Source organism: Periplaneta americana, chromosome 12 (assembly GCF_040183065.1).
Source record: "Periplaneta americana isolate PAMFEO1 chromosome 12, P.americana_PAMFEO1_priV1, whole genome shotgun sequence".
Lineage (NCBI taxonomy): Eukaryota > Metazoa > Arthropoda > Insecta > Blattodea > Blattidae > Periplaneta > Periplaneta americana.
Genome location: NC_091128.1, coordinates 136,223,514 through 136,244,408, shown reverse-complemented (window position 1 = coordinate 136,244,408; position 20,895 = coordinate 136,223,514). Strand labels below are relative to the sequence as shown.

General features: G+C 34.7%; 2 protein-coding genes and 1 non-coding gene across 3 annotated transcripts in view; 1 reads left to right on the top strand and 2 right to left on the bottom strand.

Annotated features, from left to right (window-relative positions):
• LOC138710918 (clavesin-1) overlaps positions 1-20,895 on the top strand; it is a 401,261-nt gene that overhangs the window by 6,716 nt on the left and 373,650 nt on the right. The gene's annotated exons all lie outside the window — the stretch shown is intronic.
• The window catches only part of LOC138710919 (alpha-tocopherol transfer protein-like), a 151,187-nt gene that overhangs the window by 120,136 nt on the left and 10,156 nt on the right, over positions 1-20,895 (bottom strand). The gene's annotated exons all lie outside the window — the stretch shown is intronic.
• TRNAF-GAA (transfer RNA phenylalanine (anticodon GAA)) lies at positions 10,572-10,643 on the bottom strand. The gene has a single exon. It is a non-coding gene; the product is annotated as a tRNA-Phe (tRNA).

The window sequence follows — 20,895 nt, the reverse complement described above, 5'->3', positions numbered from 1 at the left end:
GGTTGTTCTTTATGGTTGTGAAACTTGGACTCTCACTTTGAGAGAGGAATATAGGTTAAGGGTGTTTGAGAATAAGATGCATAGGAAAATATTTGGGACTAAGAGGGATGAAGTTACAGGAGAATGGAGAAAGTTACACAACACAGAACTGCACGCATTGTATTCTTCACCTGACATAATTAGGAACATTAAATCCAGACGTTTGAGATAGGCAGGGCATGTAGCACGTATGGGCGAATCCAGAAATGCATATAAAGTGTTAGTTGGGAGGCCGGAGGGAAAAAGATCTTTGGGGAGGCTGAGACGTAGATGGGAAGATAATATTAAAATGGATTTAAGGGAGGTGAGATATGATGGTAGAGACTGGATTAATCTTGCTCAGGATAGGGACCAATGGCGAGTTTATGTGAGGGCAGCAATAAACCTCCGGGTTCCTTAAAAGCCAGTAAGTCAGTAAGTATTAATTTACTTATTTATGTACTTATTTACTTATTTTTTATTTATTTACTCACTTTTTACTTATTTATTTACTTGTTTGTTTATAAACGAAATAATCTTGTTAAATGTTATGCGAGGTTTTCACTTTCTTTGGATAAATTCACTTGCACTTGATATTACGTATGGTAGCACAGTATTTAATTAAATAGTTATTCAATTGGATAGATTATTTATCCAGGGTTAATTGAATGGCGACAGGGCTTTAATAACATAATTGTGAATTGGAATGTCGACAGGAAACTAATCTCTCGAACAAAATCAACCACACAGCAACTTTGTACAAAAAATTCTCATATCTGTTCGGAGTTTAAAACTGGTTTCTCCGTTAGTGAACGCCGTCAGATGTCTGAGATACAGGAGGGCATTCCAATTAAAAACATACGGTAAAATGTCAGTTCCACAAGAAAACGCGCCTCTGAAACATCATCTTCATCTTTCACCGACTACAAATACAGCGGACCAGGCTTCGATTACCGTAAGAGAAGTAGACATTTTTTCGTCCCTTTCTTAGTGACCAGGTGTGCTTCTTGTCTTGTATCCATCCTGGCCTTGTGTCATGCTGATGATATCACCAAGAAATCCCACTTACGTGTGGACGTGTAAGCGTGCTTTTATGAAAGACGCATGACAGCTGCTGTCAATTTGCACGCATGTAGGCTAATGTTGCTGCCGCTATTCATTGACTTCCTTGGTCTTTGACAACAGCTCTCTTTTCTTCTACAACCTACACCCATTAATTATCACTGGACTAAAAGCTTTTCCTGAATCCTAGCTCAGTGTTGCAACCCCATACGATAACTACACCTATTAGATTCCTGACGCGAACATATAGCGCAATAGTTGACCTCTATTCCACTAAACTTTAGTAAACGCAGTGTTGCCAACAATTTATTGTCATTTCAAAGTCGCCAAATAAGATGTCAAATGCCGCTAAAAAGTTGCTAAATTTAATTTACAAGTAAAGAAAACGTATCTAAGGAAACGGGAACTCTCAGAGTGCGTACACTATTTCTTCTATTCGGCCTGATAAAAGAAATTGTTGATTAGGCCCTACCTAATGATTTCGTATTTAATTCAGTCCTTAAATCTATATTGTTACTTCTTATCGTATCTAATCTTGTGCAGTTTTTATACTACTTACAAGGAATATCATTTCAATCGATCGGGTTTGATTTGTATTGGTAGACTATTATAATTCAGTGCCATGCAACTACATGGGCATCGCCAATACTACATCTAACGCCTCAAAACCGACCACTACAAATTTCATCTTTAATTCTTATACTGGAATAATTAATAATAATAATAATAATAATAATAATAATAATAATAATAATAATAATAATAATAATAATAATAATAATAATAATAATAATATCTCGAAATTCAACATGGACGAAAAATGCCCGACACAATTTTCCTGCCGATCTCTATGAGAACAGAAGTCTTTCACCCGCCATACATTCATAACATGGGATCCACAGCTTTACTTCCCTCCCAGAGGAAGCCAAACTAAGCAATTATCGTTCTTTACAATCTATTGCCCTAGGCTGAGTTTGAACTTGCGAACCTTGGATCTAGTTATCAGCATGGTAAGCGCGACGTCACGTGAATGATTCTTGTTTATTCAACTGACTAGTTCTACTAGTAACAAAGCAAATAAAACAGTATTAAGTTACGAGTTATAGTCATTTCATTTGTCAGGCTTGTCAAGCGACGGTTATAATGTGTTGACAAATTACAACTAAAATGACTAAGCTTAACCACAAGATAGCTTTACTACATAAGATTATAGAAGAGAAAACAAAACGCTTATATAGCCACAAGAAATGGAAATAAATTGCATAAGTAATGGAATCTTTATAAATAATTCATGAAAAAAAACAGTGCCCTACATGACAGACATAATATGTAGCCTAACTGAAGAAAAAGGACAACTGTGCCACGTAGGCCTGCTTATGTTTGCTTAATTCTGTAAAATGTAAATATTTACATTTGAATTTGAAAAATATATTTTTTTGCATACAGATGTAATGTTGACAATAAATTCATGCTTATAAAGATATGTAACTGCTGGTATTTCATGATTGTCATTTCAAATATTGTAAATAATTTTCTTAGTTGGTTATTTAACGACGCTGTATCAACTACCAGGTTATTTAGCGTCGATGAAATTGGTGATAGCGAGGTGGTATTTGGCGAGATGAGCCGAGGATTCGCCATAGATTACCTAGCATTCACCTTACGGTTGGGGAAAATCTCGGAAAAAAACCCAACCAGGTAATCAGCCCAAGCGGGGATCGAACCCGCGCCCGAGCGTGACTTCAGACCTACAGGCAAGCGCCTTAACCGACTGAGTCACTCCGGTGGCTTTGTAAATAATTTTTTACAAAGATATTATTGCAAGCAAAAATTACATACAATAAAGATATTTTACAATGCTATTGTAATATTCGTATATGAATATTCTTCAAAATTCGAAATTGATTACCAATCTCATAGTAAAATATTAAAGATATTTTTATTAATTTGTCCTACAGAATAATATCTGTAATATTGACAATTAATATTTGAGGAGAAAAATTCGCTCGGGCGCCGGGGATCGAACTCGGATCCTTGGTTCTACGTACCAAGCGCTCTGACCACTGAGCTACGCCGAATTCAATCCACAGCACCGGACAGAACCCATCTCCTTGAATGTTTCCCTTTGTGGCCTGACTCCAAGTTAGGCATATATGTTGACGTTTTATGTCCAAGTCAACTGCCATTATACAAGGGGCGCACTCAGTTGAGTGACTTATTTGGCCGGGATTCCGCAGTTAAGTGCACAGTAATCTATTTCTCCTCAAATATTAATTGTCAGTATTACAGATATTATTCTGTAGGACAAATTAATAAAAATATCTTTAATATCCTCATAGCTAGCAGTGCATATTTCTGTACAGACTACTGTGCACTTAACTGCGGAATCCCTGCCAAATAAGTCACTCAGCTGAGTGCGCCCCTTGTATAATGGCAGTTGACTTGGACAACATATATGCTTAACTTGGAGTCGGGCCAAAAGGGAAACATTCAAGGAGGAGGGTTCAGTCCGGTGCTGTGGATTTAATTCGGCGTAGCTCAGTGGTCAGAGCGCATGGTACGTAGAACCAAGGACCCGGGTTCGATCCCCGGCGCCGGAGCGAATTTTTCTCCTCAAATATTAATCATAGTAAAATAGCCTACATATTATAATTTATTGTATAAATACAATGTAACTGGGTCACACCCGAAAAAGCAAGGAATTCATTGTATTGTACTGCATTTATTTTACATGTCACAAAAATTATTTCCCTGTATAATTTTTATTACTATTTTTTTTGTTTTAAGAGTCACTTGACCAGGTATTTCTTAAAAACAATTCCAAAAATATATGCAATTAAAGGACGTACACAACTCTGGCTAGGCATACACTTGAGAAACTTGTAAAAATAGGCCTAAATGGAAAGTAACACGTAAATTGTACAAGTAAACATCTTTAAGAAAGGGGAAGTTAGACAAATAAATGCACTTGCGCTTGTCACTAGTTCTCTTGTCACTTGTCTGACTCGTCTGCTTAAACAGACTCCTAACGGCTAACGGTGCGTCCTTTGACTAATATTAACGCTGCACTCGGAAACGACAGCAATGTCAGAGCCGTTAATTTAATTTCAAGCAGCATCTCCACTATTCCGTTAGCACACGGAAGAATCTTACGTTCGTGGGGTCACATAGCTGTAGCTAATCATGAACGGTTGTAAGACCAGAATTACAACTGTAGTCATAGAATAAGTGATGAAAGTATACTTGTTCCTTAGTAAAACCAATTACTGAAAGGCAAAACTACGTCAAAAGGATCAAGTTGAATTGTGATCAAACATGTCTTTCTTTCCTGTATCCGAAGAGAGTTTCACCACAGTCTAGTATATACTGTCACGAAGCTCAATACGTAGTAAATATGCAAACATTAGGTAGTTGCTCACCACTAGGATCGCTAATATCGCCTCATTACAGGCAATGCAAAATAGAACCGTCACAGTCTATTGTTTCTAGCACCCTCAAAACTCAAGCTTCGTGACTGTATATAGTAGACTGTGGTTTCACAACGAAACGTAATTTTTCACATTTGTGTATCTCTTTTTTTCATGTAAATTCTTCGCATTGGTTGTGCAGAAGAGATATTACAATAACGCTGTAAGCCAGAAGATCGCGAGTTCGATCTCCGATGGGGTCATGGATTTTCTCCATTAATCTAATCCTTCCGGGCGCGCTATGATCCTCAGCTTCTAACAGAAATCAGTACCAGGGGTATTTCCTTCAGGGTAAAGGCGGTGGGCACGTAGAACTGACATCCCTATTTCCATTAGCGCCGATTTTTATTTATTTATTTACTTATTTAAATTTAAATATACAGAATACAGAATATAATTACAATTATAGAAATAGAAATAAAATACTACAATCAATCAGTATAAAAAAGGAGATACAGTAATATTAACAAAATTTGAGGACCGAATGAGCAGCGCTCGTGTTCGGTCGCAGTTCAGATATATTATTTTATTTTATTGGGTTATTTTACGACGCTGTATCAACATCTAGGTTATTTAGCGTCTGAATGAAATGAAGGTGATAATGCCGGTGAAATGAGTCCGGGGTCCAGCACCGAAAGTTACCCAGCATTTGCTCGTATTGGGTTGAGGGAAAACCCCGGAAAAACCTCAACCAGGTAACTTGCCCCGACCGGGATTCGAACCCGGGCCACCTGGGTTCGCGGCCAGACGCGATATATTATTAATAGGCCTATAAGAGAATATACAAAGTAAAATAAAATAGGAACTAAAATTAAAATTACAGCTACAGTGAAATTATATAACATAACAGGCCTATATTAATATAAGAGTAATATATAAAATTAAAGAAAGAAAATAGGAAATACAAATTAAAATAACAGCGGCAATGAATTTATATAATATAATATTAACATAGAGAAAAATAATATCGTACGTGAATAAAGTAGGACAATTTATAAATATATATAAATTTCAAAGTTATAGAATACAAATATAATTTAGGCTGATTAATTCATATACATAGGCTATAAATCTATTTAATCAAATTGAGGACATTAACACGTTTCTAATTTTCTTTTTATATGTTAGTGGGTTACATGTTAGAAATTCTGGGTGTAATTTAGCTACAGAATTATACAAACGAGGGCCAAAATTAATGCTATGCTTTAGACCAGCAGATGTGAAACATTTAGGTTCTACTAATGTTGAATTATTATTTCGTCTTGTGTCATGATTATGTGCATGTAATATAAACTTATTACAATTTTTATGATAAAATTTTAACAGAGTATATTTATAAATTTGTTCAATATTAAATACATTAAATTCAGAATAAATTAATTTAGTTGGATAATCAAAATGTTTCTTCAAACAAATTTTAATTATTTGTTTTTGTAGTAAATTTAACGGACTAAGATTAATTTTTGTACTTTAACCCCAAACAATAATACTGTATTGAATAATAGACTGAAAAATGGCCAAATAAACATTTCGTAGAATTCTAATGGGTAAGTCTGTAGATGATTGTCTGTAGCTGTTGGAAGCTTTAACTTCCCGTCACCCTGTGGCCTCTATGTCATGGGGAGATGATTTTAGACAACATTGAAGAATGGATGAGTGTGGAAATGGGAGGAAAAACAACTAAAGTACGCAAAAACGTTTCTTTGTAAGGGAAATTGGGGCTGAACGCAAGTGTCTATGTGAGCTCCAAGCCTGTTGGTCACTTGTCTCACTCCGATTTTCGCCGTTTCGTTTGCTAGAACGAACTTGGCCTAATAGTACTAGACGAGGGAGGATCTTTACTGTTTATGTACAAGGTGAACCGTAAGTAATGTCATTAATTTCAGTGGACTATGCTTTGAGATATTTCAAACAAACCAGTTTAATCAATTTTGTTCGTTTTTGCTTCCTTTTCGAGATAAAAATGGTTTTATATGAAATATTTCAAAGCGTGTTTTGGGAAAGTCATTGATTACAGCGTGTTTTGGGAAAGCCATTGATTTAATTCCCAATATGTTCAGTCAATTTAAGAGAACAGTGTATTATGATTATTACACTTTTACTACGTCATACTACTTTTGACCAATAAAATGGTACGAAAGGTTGTGGTTCAACCAATCGTTGCTACTTATCACTACAATTTTATCACTTTCCTAGCATTTGTTTATTTTTATCACTTCCCTAGCATTTGTTTCTTTGTTTGCCAACAACTCAAACTACAAATTCTTTACGATACTATAAAACATGCTTTGCGATCCTCAATTGTTTTCAGCATAGATAGTCAACTGAAAATAACAGCTCCGTTCAAACGTTTTGGTGAAGCTAACATTAGTGAAATAGAATTTTAGTAAGTCTATTAATATCTATTTTATTGTATTAGAGTGCTTTATTTATTCTAATCTTTATATACGTTCCTCGGTTTTTATCACCTCCCTGCCATTTACAGGTTTCATACTGTACCTCCAATTATTGCTGATGAGGTATCCATGTTTGTTTAGTCTGCAGGTCATCAATCAAGCAAGCATTTTCGTTTACTAGTTACTACGAACTTAATTGCTATATAATATGTAGCTTTGGATCATGACTTCTGACGTCACATCCGGCTATTTAGTCAACCATCTAGTTCACTTCAATTGTAAATGAATCTTTGAGACATGGCCTTAGTCTCCGCATATGATCCATATATCTTAGTGTCATCTATCATCTGATATCTTCTCCCCCGAACTTTTCTCCCGTTCACCATTCCTTCTAGAGCACCCTTCAATAGGCAGTTTCTTCTCAACCAGTGACCAAGTCAATTCCTTTTTCTCTTCCTGATCGTTTATGAGCTATTCCATCTCAAATCGACCGAAATGTAGAGAAAATTGACCTTACAATTTCTAAATACAATAAAACTTTTTTTGTACGTAGAGAACTGTGATACAGTGCTTTGTGCAAATTTTGATGCATCAGAACTTCATAGTGTTTAAATTAAAAATATTTAAATTTATCGTATTTTCATAAAATTTGCAACTTTAAACTGTTGTAGCTCCGAAACCCTTTCACCCAATGATCAAAATCATGGTTTATTTTGATGCTGAGAAATTAAAGTTTATATAGACATATAAACAGATTTTCTTACTTTTTATGGAAATGGAGAAATTTAGATTTTTCCTCATTAAGACGCCTTTGCCAAGTAAAAAATATTTTAAAAATATATAGTTAGATTCCGCATTGAAAGTACAAATAAACACACATTTTTTACTGATGGCACGTTGATAAGAAAGTATTGAAAATATCAAATAAATAGTGCGCGCGTGAACTAACCAGCTGACTGTGAGGCGGGAGCTAGCCGAGGTAAGCAAGGCCAGGAGACATAAACACGTGATGTTTCGTCTAGCAGTCATGACTGTGCTAGCTTTATCACAGGTTTTCATAAACACAGGAGTAAAATGACGCCCAACGCTCGCTTATCTTCAGCTCTCGGCCAGTGCGTGCGGTACTGCGCCGTTCAAGTCTAGGCGTGTGAATATAATTTATTTAATACCCCCGAAACTTATTGCCGTACCACTAGCCAAACAATGCCGAATCGCTCTTAATAATGCAAGGTTTTTTCTCAATATTTTTTTACATTTTTACAAATTGGAAAAAAGCCTGAAAGTAAGTAAAATCAGATTATCTGTCTCTCTGTATACAATAAAAATAAGGATTACTTCTTAACATAACCTACCAAATGTCAGCTTCAAAATAAGCTCTCGTTCAATGTTCTGCAATAAATGGTTCCAGAGTTCTGAGCGCTGAAAGAGGCTTGTTTTTTTTTTATAAAATACGCTAAATTTTTCGCTCAATAATACGAAAACCGTTTGACTTTCGATAGTATATTTTTGAAAATGCACTCTCCTCATCACCTTGTATAAATACGGAAAAAATTATAGAGTATAAAAAATGTGAGGTTTTTTACTGATCGATTTCATATGGAATAGTCCTTATGTAGGTTATATGTATGTAAATATGTATGTATGTATGTATGTATGTATGTATGTATGTATGTATGTATGTATGTATGTATGTATGTATGTAGGCTATTTGTTGAATTTATTAATCAAATTATAAAAAAAAAAATATATTACTTTAAAGTCAAAACGGATGAGAACCTCAAGTAAATAAATATTAATTTTACATTTTATAAAATGATAGCGTGTTTAATGTGTTGTTTTCTGACAACCTATGTACTTTCAAGCTAAAAATTTTTTTCACGATTATATACGCATTCGGTTAAAATTACGAAATATAATTTAATTACACATATTATCGATTGAAAATATTGTCAGTCTATTTCATTTAATCATTTAATTATTCTCTAGAATTCTAGATATTAAAGAATGATATTTACATAACATGTAAAGTCATAAAGAATATTACCCGTTCTTCAGTTCTTCATGAGACACTAGGCCTAACTAGTAAGCTATTCAATTAATGAAGTGCGGAAGCGATGTCGTTATGTAATACGTAACCTTGAGCATTAACTGTCATTGAATTCCAGACCAATAAACAAGTGCATATAAACGAGAACTCTGCACATTTTTGTACAGGCCTAAGCTATTATAAGCCTATTTTATCATACATGTTTTTCCGTATTATTTTGAGCAACGCTTTGACAAGCCATCGTATGAAAAGTAATTGATTAGCACTGTTTAAATAAAAGGATTACGGTCGAGTTAGCAAGAAATGAGGGTCAAGAAATGTATACATCAGTATAATTTTTCATACTGTATGTATTCCGTTCCAGTTCCGTCACCCTTTCACATATTACATTTTTATAGTATTTTTGAGCTAATGTGATTCTTTTTTATGTTTTTATTCCTTTAAGCACTATCCACTCAACTTTTCTTTTTAAGGACGAAATCAGGTTACGTTATGTGTGCACATTGACCTCATACAACTTTGTTGTACAGAAAAATTAGTGGCATCATTACATTGTAACTAATCTGCAATTCTTAGACTGGATTCTTGAAAGTGGATGATGTCGATAGGTCATGGAGAATGTAAAACTAAACAGATATTATTTGCCTAGTCACTAATTGCAACAAATTCAAGTAAAAAATGCTGGGTTGCTGCAAAGAGAATTCATGAGAAATATTAGTATTCTTAATGTAGGTATTATAATCTCATATTGTACATGTATTATCGCTGATATTACAGTTACGTAGTTACTTTCTATTGTTTTTTTCACATCATCAGCGCACTGCATTTTACGCATCATGCAGGTCTTAATTTAACCGAAAATTTATTTAGTTATATTTTTTTACGAAACAAGTAACCTTGTACTTCATATGATTAAATGTACTATTATGATACTAGAAAAAGTTCACTTATAAATTTTCTCAGAAGTAAACCTTCTCTACACCAATTACACCATAAATGTATTTATGACACGCAGTATATCCATTCATTTTCCGTTTGTACACAGCGTTGTGTGGCGAAATGTTGAAATGATATTAATAGACAGCCATTCCTAAAAGTAAATATTTTAACGTTAGGCAAGAGCGTTAAAAATTGACTATTATATGGTAGCGTGCGAAAAGTACTTTTAACAGTGCGAAAAGTATTTTCAGTGTTTTCAACTGTTTACGCCGATTGTCTGTTGTTTCCCACCAGATGTCACATGTCAGCAATCGCGACCGATCAATAATACGGTTCAAATAATTGCAGACCTGCCTTGGAATAACTACATAAATTTGATTCTCTGTACGGATGTGGAAATTTTTTTCTCTAACACAGAAACGTATCTTAGTTTGTCTTTATTGATGTTTATTTACTACGTGACTACATGATTACGTAATCCCGATACTTATAAAAATATCTACCAATGCAATGATTATACCTAATTTGGTTTAAGAGATCATTACTTGCTTTCAGTCATCTGATGATCCATTTATTTGTAAGATTGAGTTAATAAAACTATTTGTTAAATTATGACGAATGAGTGGAAGAGAGAGAAATTCTCTCCGGCACCGGGATTTGAACCCGGGTTTTCAGCTCTTCGTGCTGACGCTCTATCCACTAAGCCACACCGGATTCCCATCCCGACGTCTGATTGAATCCTCTCAGTTTAAGTTCCACCTCTTGGATTCCCTCTAGTGGCCTACCCTCATGCACTGTGTCATAGATGTATGACGGTGGCACAATGTCCACACATGTGCAGAGGTGCACTCGATATGAGTGACTAAGTGGCCGGGATCCGACGGAATAAGCGCCGTCTTAAATCACTAAGTGATTATTTTTCGCATATCATATATTATTACGATGTGCTGAAGTACATATGATATTTCCGTGCAGAAATTCTGTGTCATCATATGATGAAGAATGAGTGGAACAGCGAAAATTCTTCCAGTTGCAATAGGTATAAATCTGTGGTTTGTCCCACATATTTCAGAGCATTGGGCATATAATAGACCAGGCCGATTAATTAAGAATCTAACTTGACTTAATCATATTATTAACAATCCTGATCACTAAAGGAACCTCATATTCTAGGAGATGCACACAATTTCATCCCTGTAAATCCCTTAGTAACTCCAGTTCATATTCAGCTTGAATGATATTTTGTTTTTCTATTTCTATTTGACAAAATTATATTCCATGCATACTTTACAGATATAATTGGATTCATTATTCTGATTACATTAATAATAATTCTGTCATTAAAACAGTCTTGAACCAAGTCGTCTTTTTCAAATAGCTGCGTTCTAATCTGACATGTTTTTTCGGCACTATTTCATAATGTACACTGTTTATTCATTTATAAGCTAAATGACTCGAATCAAATGCTTGCTGTATCAGATAAATAAATAAATAAATAAATGAACAAACAAACAAACAAATAAATAAAACAAATAAATAAGCAGATAAGTAAATAAATAAATAATTAAATAATTTGACTTAATTAGAAGAAAGATATATTCAAAAGAATACTTCAGTTTTTTATAGCCCTATAGAAGTAAAAAGTTATCAGAAGAAGATCTTACGTAATCAAAGAAAATGTGTTTACTCACGGCAACAAAACGTGAACCATAAGAAAATAAGATTTACAGCGAGTCATCTCAGTCCCAATGAAATTCCTGAGAAAACACGCAGGCTAGACACAGAATTGCCAAACATTCTAGATTTAAAGGACAGTCCTGTTTTAAAGAAAAATGTTTCGTATCCATTTTAATTCCTTCATGAGAATCCGTACGTCTCATACTTCGAAAATTGCAATTCAGTGATTAAATAATAATTTGCGGGACAGTTTTCAAGAATATGGGAAGTAAAATATAAAATATTGCCCAATTACTGTGTTTTTTTAAGAATGCCAGAATCAGGAGCATTTGTAAATCTCTAAATTGTATTTGAAGAGGAAATAATGAACAAATTTCCACCTTATCTAATTAAGACACAGTTAATAAACATACAATATATATATATATATATATATATATATATATATATATATATATATATAACACATTGAAGTGTTCATACAACTGTGTTATATATATTGTATGTTTATTATCTAACCCATGAACACTGTTTAATTGACCTTACATGTGTGAGTTAAAGACACAGTTGTTGATTTAAATAAAATGTTCTATTATTTTTACAGAGATCTTTAAACAAATATATAAAATTAAGCAAGAACTGTTCGGAAAAATGGCTGGGAGCGAAAAATACACATCCTAAATTTTATCCCGGAAACATAAAATGAAAATTCATTTGATAAAAATTGATTACAAAAATGTTGATATTTATTGAATTATTTAGCTTATTTATATGTCGAAACCTTGTTTCCTTTTTAGATATCTAACGAAGATACTACTAAGTCCAAAGAAAAATATATTTTTTTCTTCATTTTTCTATATACATTTTAACACATATATAACTGATTAAATTTCCATCTTCTTTAAGGTGTTAATATTTGGGATTTAACTCGCTTAACTAGTTTCGAAGTCTTGTTCTTCATTATCAAAATATCCATATATACAAGTAATGATTACAAACAACAACCGCCAAGAGACCACTAATAACAGAATTTATACAATAGAAATATTCTGGATACCATGGCAGGTCTTCCAGAATAACGCCAAAGGAATGAGATCCCTTGGAAGAATCCTAAAAGGTGGGAGGAAACCATAACCGGACACTATAGCTAATACTGGAAAGGCACAAGAAGATAACATGTTGATAATTAAAAAAGACTATAAAGATTTTGCGAGAAAAAAAATACAGGAGAGCAAATGCATCTTTCTTAATTACATATTTCCACAGTTGCTTGCATATTCCCACACATTTTCCCGTCCACTTCCACCTCGCTAATTATCAACTTACGAAAGCGTAGAACCCACACGACTTGTTAAATACATTTCACCCTCTGACTGATAATCGCCGATGGGCTCACACAAAGCGGTCAAGCAAAACAACTGGCACATTGTGACTACGTAAAAATCCAAACCAGTTGTGTGCTCTTTGACGCTTCTTCTAAATTGCCAGTTACAATAATAATTAATTCTTGTCATAACCATCATTCTCATACTTCATACAAGCCTCAATAAACATACTAGTACCACAGTCTAGTGGGGGCATAGGAACCAAGTGTTTTTAAAATAATCATAAAACAGTTAGTTTTTGTTTTCAACACATTTTATTGGTAGAACAACGTTTGTGAGAACATACCATTTCAATTATGAGCGGAAAATTACATCTGGCATGTGATGTCCGTCTGTGTTGACGCATTGTTTAAGGCGCTGACGAAAATTCACCTCTATTCTTTCCAGGAGATCTCTGTTGATTTGGGTGATGTGTTGACGTACTGTGTCCTTTAATTCATATGATATTCGGGGCTTATCCTCGTAAACACATGCCTTTAGGTACCCCATAGAAAAAAATCACGTGGACAGGTCAGGGGACCGAGGGAGCTATGGAACTTCACCAAATCTCGAAATGAGACGATTGGAAAACAGGAGGCAAAGAACTGCCATTGACGCTCTGGAGATATGCGCCGTGGCCCCATCTTGCTGAAACCACCCATCTTGTTTGGGTGTAAATGTAAATCGCCATGCAAAATCCGTTTTACCTACGATTGCGGATTCCAAGAGCAATTGAATGTCTTCGAGCAGAGCGGCTGCGCAGTATCGCTTATCTGACTGAAAATTTTCTGGAGTACGCACTCTGTGTTGGAGGCCGGGCGATTTATTCTTCAGTATTGCGTCTTTTTTTTTTTTAAGATTTTTTAACCCAACATAAGATTGTGTCACGCACGGGAACAGAATCATTGCGATTACTATTGAATCTGTAGCAAAACTCACGCCGTATCGAGGTCACCGACTCGCCATTTCTAACAAAACAATCATACGCAAACATGCGTCCACTGCTCCATGATGCCGACTGCAGGTGAAATGCTATGAGCCACGGAATGGACTGTCACATGCCGCACGTCTCTCCCTTTCATAATGACCGAGTACAAGCCATTCCAAAAACACTTGGTTCCCATGCCCCACTCTGTATATACAGTCACGAAGCTTGAGTTGTGAGGGTGCTAGGAACAATTGACTGTTCCAGTACTATTTCTCATTGTCTGTAATGAGGCGATATTAGCGACCCTAGTGGTTAGCAACTATCTATGGATACATATTTACTACGTATTGAGCTCCGTGACTGCATTCAATAAGTAATGGCAACAATGCTGTAAATAAGTTCTTAGCGGTAAGCTTCGGAATCTTTTAGTGCGTAATAGAGGAACGATTGTTGCATAAATGTGAAATTTTAAAAGACTTTAAGTAACCATATTTTGTAAATACAGTGACTGTTTCTGATTTGTATTACGTAATACCGCCCTAAAAATGTTCAGTAGGTATGAACAAAGATTCTTCATAAAAATCCAAGTTGCAAGAGGAAAAAATGCAACCCAGTGCTATACGGCATTATGAGAATCTTGTGCGAGAGAAGTCTTACCATACCGAACTATTGCAAGATGGGTTGAATCAAGGCATTCGCTTTCAATCAAGAGTTGACATTCAAACAGCTTTAGATCGATCAGTGAGATATGATCCAGAAAATAATGATGCTGCAGATGGAGTCCGCTGTCTTCCAAAGAATTTGGCAATGTATTGTTGATATGGCAAGGGACTATATTTGAAGTATATAATGCTAAAAATAAGCTAAATGCAGTGTGAAACAGTAACTATGTTACCATTATTTTTCGAATGCCCTGATACATTAGTTATACCTAATAACACTGTTGAAGGTCTTCAAAGAGATGTTAATTCTATCAGATTTATTTCATATCAGATTTTAGGATATTGTTATAATTTCTTATTGTTTTCATTTGGTTCTGTTTGTACAAGGTGGGGCATGGGAACCAAGTGTTTTTGGAATGGCTTGTACTCAGTCATTATGAAAGGGAGAGACGTGCGGCATGTGACATTCCATTCCGTGGCTCATAGCATTTCACCTGCAGTCGACATCATGGAGCAGTTGACGCATGTCTTCGTATGATTCTTTTGTTAGGAATGGCGAGTCGGTGACCGCGGTACGGCGTAAGGTTTGCTACAGATTCAATATGAAATGAAATGATTCTGTTCCCGTGCGTGACACAATCTTATGTTGAGTTAACAATCTTTGAACAAAAGGCGCAATACTGAAGAATAAGCCGCCCGGCCCCCAACGCAGAGTGCATACTCCAGGAAATGTTGAAAGAGTCAGACAAGCGATAAAGCGCAGCCCAGGCCGCTCTGCTCGAAGACATTCAGCTGCACTTGGAATCAGCAATCGTACGACGGATTTTGCATGACGATTTACATTTACACCCATACAAGATGGGTGGATGTTTAGAAATTCAATGTAAGGGATTACTCCAAATGATAAATTTCGCACAGCAAATGCTTGCACTCCACGAGCAGTATGAAAACATGATGGTTACAATGAGTGATGAAGCCCATTTCCACCTTAATGTAGCTGTTAAAAGATAAAATTTTCGGTATTGGGCTGCTGAATTAAAGGATGCGATACGTCAACACATCACTCAAATCAACAGAGATCTCCTGGAAAGAGTAGAGGTCACTTTTCGTCAGCACCTTCAACAATGTCTCAACGCAGATGGACATCACATGCCAGATGTAATTTTCCGCCCATAATTGAAATGGTATGCTCTCACAAATGCTGTTCTACCAATAAATTGTGTTGAAAACAAAAACTATTTTATGATTATTTTAAAAACACTTAGTTCCTATGCCTCACCCTGTATAATTGTCAAAATGTTGAACTATCGCCCAAATGAAGTCAATTTTTCGAATTTTATATCCGAGTGTCTTTCTGTTTTATTATACGACTACATTGAAACTTTATTTCAGTGTTTGTAGAACAGACGCATATGCTACATATTATACAGGTTGAACAATATATTGCTAATAATTTCTTAAATTTTAGTTTTGCAAAAAAAAAAAAAAAATTAAGTTGTTGGAGATAAACCATACAATATGATACTAGTGTTCCAAAAGAAGTCAGTTATTCAGGTGTACAGAGTGTGACAGTAAACTTTATTTTTTAAATTTACATATTACGGATGTCCATTAAATTGTACGTATGAGTATGTAAAAATTAAACCCATTCACCCGTTTCATGTCTTTAACTATTTATTAAACCTGTTTCGTGGACTTCAAACTTGAGACAAATAAGTATGTAAAATCATGTTGAGTAAGCCATAAAACTAAACAAAACACTATGACTAACCAAACTTGACAACAGATCCTCGAAATGAGAACCATTCATAGCCAAACAATGTCCCAGTCTATCACGGAAACAGTCCCTTGTCTTTCTCACAGTTACATAACTGATCTGTTTCATCTCACTGTTTTCGTGATAGACCCGGACATTGATTGGCTGGAATTCACTCCTTCAGAAATTAAAAAAATTTAAGAACTGTAAGAATTCTATAGATAGCCTACAGAATAGGCATGTTTGAAGGTACTGCGGTAAATAGTTCGCTCGCAGTGGCTGAAAAAAAAATTATATAGATTCTACGTGCAGACTATTTTCTTCCCAATTAAAGTACATCGTATATACCAGTCATGTCAATTGATGCCCATAGGAGCAAGCGCGCGCTTTAGAGATCAGGAGAGCCTGAGCGCTTTACAGCGGAAAGGAAAGAGACAGACGAAAGAGGTAGTATATGCCGCTTGGTCGAGCTATATTCAGGGATGGCCAGCACTGATTCAATGGAATGGGAAGGAGTACTTATTAAAACTGTATTCATGTTAATTCTTAGACTTGTCTGAGAAGTATAAGTGCATTATAAGAATGTAAGTTTTAATTTTAATGCTCATTTTTCACAAGTTTGATTTTTTTTATTCAAAAGAAATGTTTTCTCAACTTTTTTTTTTATAGGAAAGTGAAATTTTCAGGTATAGGCCTATTTATTTAGTAGCCTTACAGAATGTTTTCGTAAATCTAGTATACCGTATATACGTATTACTGAAGATCGTGTAATGAAAGTTTTGAAAATATTCGCATGGAAATTGTTTGTAAGGAAATGAATTAACAAAGCAACTGCTGTTACGTCATAAGCAAAAGATACGTGCCCATGTGTTGTAAAAATGTCAATTCTATAGCTTCAGCATATTTCGAGAAAATAATTTAATATTCTGATGACAGGAAGTTGCTCACCAATATCACCTTAAAAGCATAATGCAATAAGAGTTCTGTTATGGAATATTAGTTACACTTAAAACATATACAGCACCTAGGTAACTTTGCTTTGTACTGTAATATTGTTTTGATTGGTTTATTGAATAGTTTTATAAGGCTAAAGGTACCATCAATATAAATTCCAACTTAGGCCTATCATGTCATACTCAATCTCTTTTTTTGGGATATCACTTTCTTTATGTTAAATGTTATGTTTTATTTAACGACGCTCGCAACTGCAGAGGTTATATCAGCGTCGCCAGATGTGCCGGAATTTTGTCCCACAGGAGTTCTTTTACATGGCAGTAAATCTTCTGACATGAGCCTGTCGCATTTAAGCATACTTAAATGCCATCGACCTGGCCCGGGATCGAACCCGCAACCTTGGGCATGGAAGGCCAGCGCTATACCAACTCGCCAACCAGGTCGACCCACTTTCTTTATGAATCCATTTAGTACAGTATACTATGGAATTTATGTGAATATTCTCTCGTAACTCTTTATTATGTTATTAAGATTTAAAACACAACTGCAATATTAAGAAATTGGTATTAGTACTTTTGTTTTACAGAGTATAGATAATATCAAACACAAAGAAGCCATATAAAAATAACGACATAAAATTTCACGTTCCGTCTGAAGTTTGTGCACCACTATTTTCTTAATCCAACAGGCTGCTTATTCATAAACACAATAAAATAAAATAAATAAATTTCATACTTAGCGCTTGATGCCCGCGCACGACGTCAAGGTCAGAAAAATGCGCTTGCTTTGACATCACTGGTATGTACGGTCGTTGAAAAAATGTAAGAATCGGTTGACAATTAAACAGAAAAAAAAGTAAAATAAAAAAATTATTGCATTTAAGTCTCATTTAAAGTCACTACCAATACAATTGCGATATTCTTCATAGCATGCAATAAACCTCTCAGTGCCTTCATTAAAGCAACTTGTATCGCATTAAAATTGAAAATTCTTCTTTATTGCTTTCAAGTCTTGTCCTTCACGAAACGCTGTGATATTGCTCTTGCTAGTATAAATTGCTCGAAGTGCAAAAAGAGATGATAAAGACTAGAACGCAGATCTGGTTGTAAGGTAGGCTGTTAAACAAGAAGTGAAACGTGGAAGCAGCTCAATGCTCAAAGAGTGCGTTATGTGGCGTTCGGAAGTGCGTTATCATGCAGTAGATTAGTAGAACAATGTCAGAATTTAACAGACCACGTCCTTAGTTTTCACGTCTGCCGAAATTTTGTTAGTGTCTCATAGTAACCTTCAGAATATTGTGGTTTCTAAACAACTAAGGCCGGGTGCACACAGAATCAGGCGCGGCGCAACGGTCGCGAGCAGACACAAGGAGACACGGAGAGACAACATCGAATGACTGCTTGAAGTTCGTCGCGGGGAGACAGTCTGATAGCTGCAGTGTACTGCGCATGCGTTAGTAGTGGCTATGATTACACGCTTTCGCTATCTATGAATACTATTGTTGTGTAGTGCACATTATTCATAATGGAGCTCGATGCGGATAAATTGGTTGTTTTAATACAGGAAAGATACGTTCTGTACAATCTTTGAAACAATATCACGACAATAATGTGGTTTCTAAAAATATATGAGAAATTGCAAATGAAATGAAAGCATCACGTGAATAATAATTTATTAATAATAATAATTTGTAGTAGGCCTACTTTTCTGCTCTATACTATCTCTCATTATTATTGATTTAATATATTATTTTTCTTTACTGTCAGTCGTGAAGTAGTCATTAAATGACCTTTGTGCATTACTTCAGTAGTATTTAATTTTAAGACGCTTTCAATCGGCTAGATTTTTAGGCGTAGGCGTCCTTGAGAAATAATAACCAAATACAATAGAATTTCTCATATAGACAGTCTTCTTTTATTGACGCCATTTTCTAGCCTAGGCCAGTTTTCCAAATCCTCACAGCCAGCAAATCAGTTGTCGCGAGCAGACCGTGTTAAGCTGTCGCGAGGAATTGTAAACCAAAACGTCGCATCTCGCCTCGCCGCGTCTGATTCTATGTGCACCCGGCCTAAGAAATCGAAGAGCAACAGGCCTCTCTCATCCCCAAAAAAAGACTATTGTTTTCTTCTCTTTTGAGCCAATATTCCGCAACAAAAATACTTCAATGATCCCACAGAGTGACACATGGCTTCATAATAATTCAGATTGCACATGCATGAACCTATATGGGTTCTTTTTTCTTATACGAGTACTTGATATTCGAGTGACCTTACTCCTCAAACGCCCATCGTAAATGTTAACAGCTTCTCAATTTTGACTCATAATGGTGCCACTCACGTTAATTATAGTGCAGTATCTCTCATTTATTTATTTTAAATTACTACATCTGTGCGGCCTTCATCTGAAGTTGAGCGAATTCTTGCTGACTCATTGTGAGTGGGATTATAAATCATGCAATGTCTGTAACTAAGGTTACCAGGTCTTTATATTGCCAAGGATGAGTCGTGACATTAATTTATCTAAAAAAAGGGGGTTGCAACATTTTTTAAAGAGCCCCATGCGTACCATCCGATATGATTATCACATTCTTGTGCAGTGAAAGCATTAATATCGAATTACTAACTAGTATTACATTACAGTAAAACCACAGTCTAGTATATACAGGTCACGAAGCTTGAGTTTATGAGGGTACTAGGAACAATAGACTGTGCCGGTACTGTTTCACATGAGGCGATAGTAGCGATCCTAGTGGTTAGCAACTATCTATGGGTGCATATTCCCTACGTATTGAGCTTCGTGACTATGGTAAAACTTCGATAATCCGGACAGCCACATGACAATTCGACGGGCCAGTTCAAAAGGGAAACAACTCAAAATTTGAAGTTTTGCGAAAGCTGCATTTTAAAACTGTGAAAAATTCAGTTAACATCCGTCTAATTGGAACTTGTTTATTTATTTAATTATTTTATTTATTTTATTTATTTAATTAATTTATTTAATTTATTCATTTAATTGATTTAATTTATTTAATCTATTTAATTAATTTAATTAATTAATTTAATTAATTAATTATTTAATTTATTTCTTTTATTTAATTACTTAATTATTTTATTTATTTATTTTATTAATTTCATTTAATTTATTTAGTTTATTTTAATTTATTTACTTTATTTATTTAATTTAATTTATTTATTTATTGAATTTATTTATTTTATTAATTTAATCAATTAATTTATTTATTTATTTAATCTATTTATTTACTAATTTAATTTATTTATTTTATTTATTTATTTTATTTATTTATTTTATTTACTTATTTACTTATTAATTAATTAATTAATTAATTTATTTATTTATTTATTTATTTATTCTGGTGAAGTTAAAGCCATCAGGCCTTCTCTTCCCCACCACAGAAATACAAATGCAATAATATAAATAAAAAGAAACATGACACTATAAACAAAATATAGCCACACAAAAATATACACAGATTGCAGTCACACAAACTTTGAGTGGTTCCCTTCACAAATGATCATCTCTTACGTGTGCCATTGAGTATGGATATGTTCGCAAAGACATACTGAAATGTTTACGAAAGTGAAAAAATGGGCTATAAATATGCAAA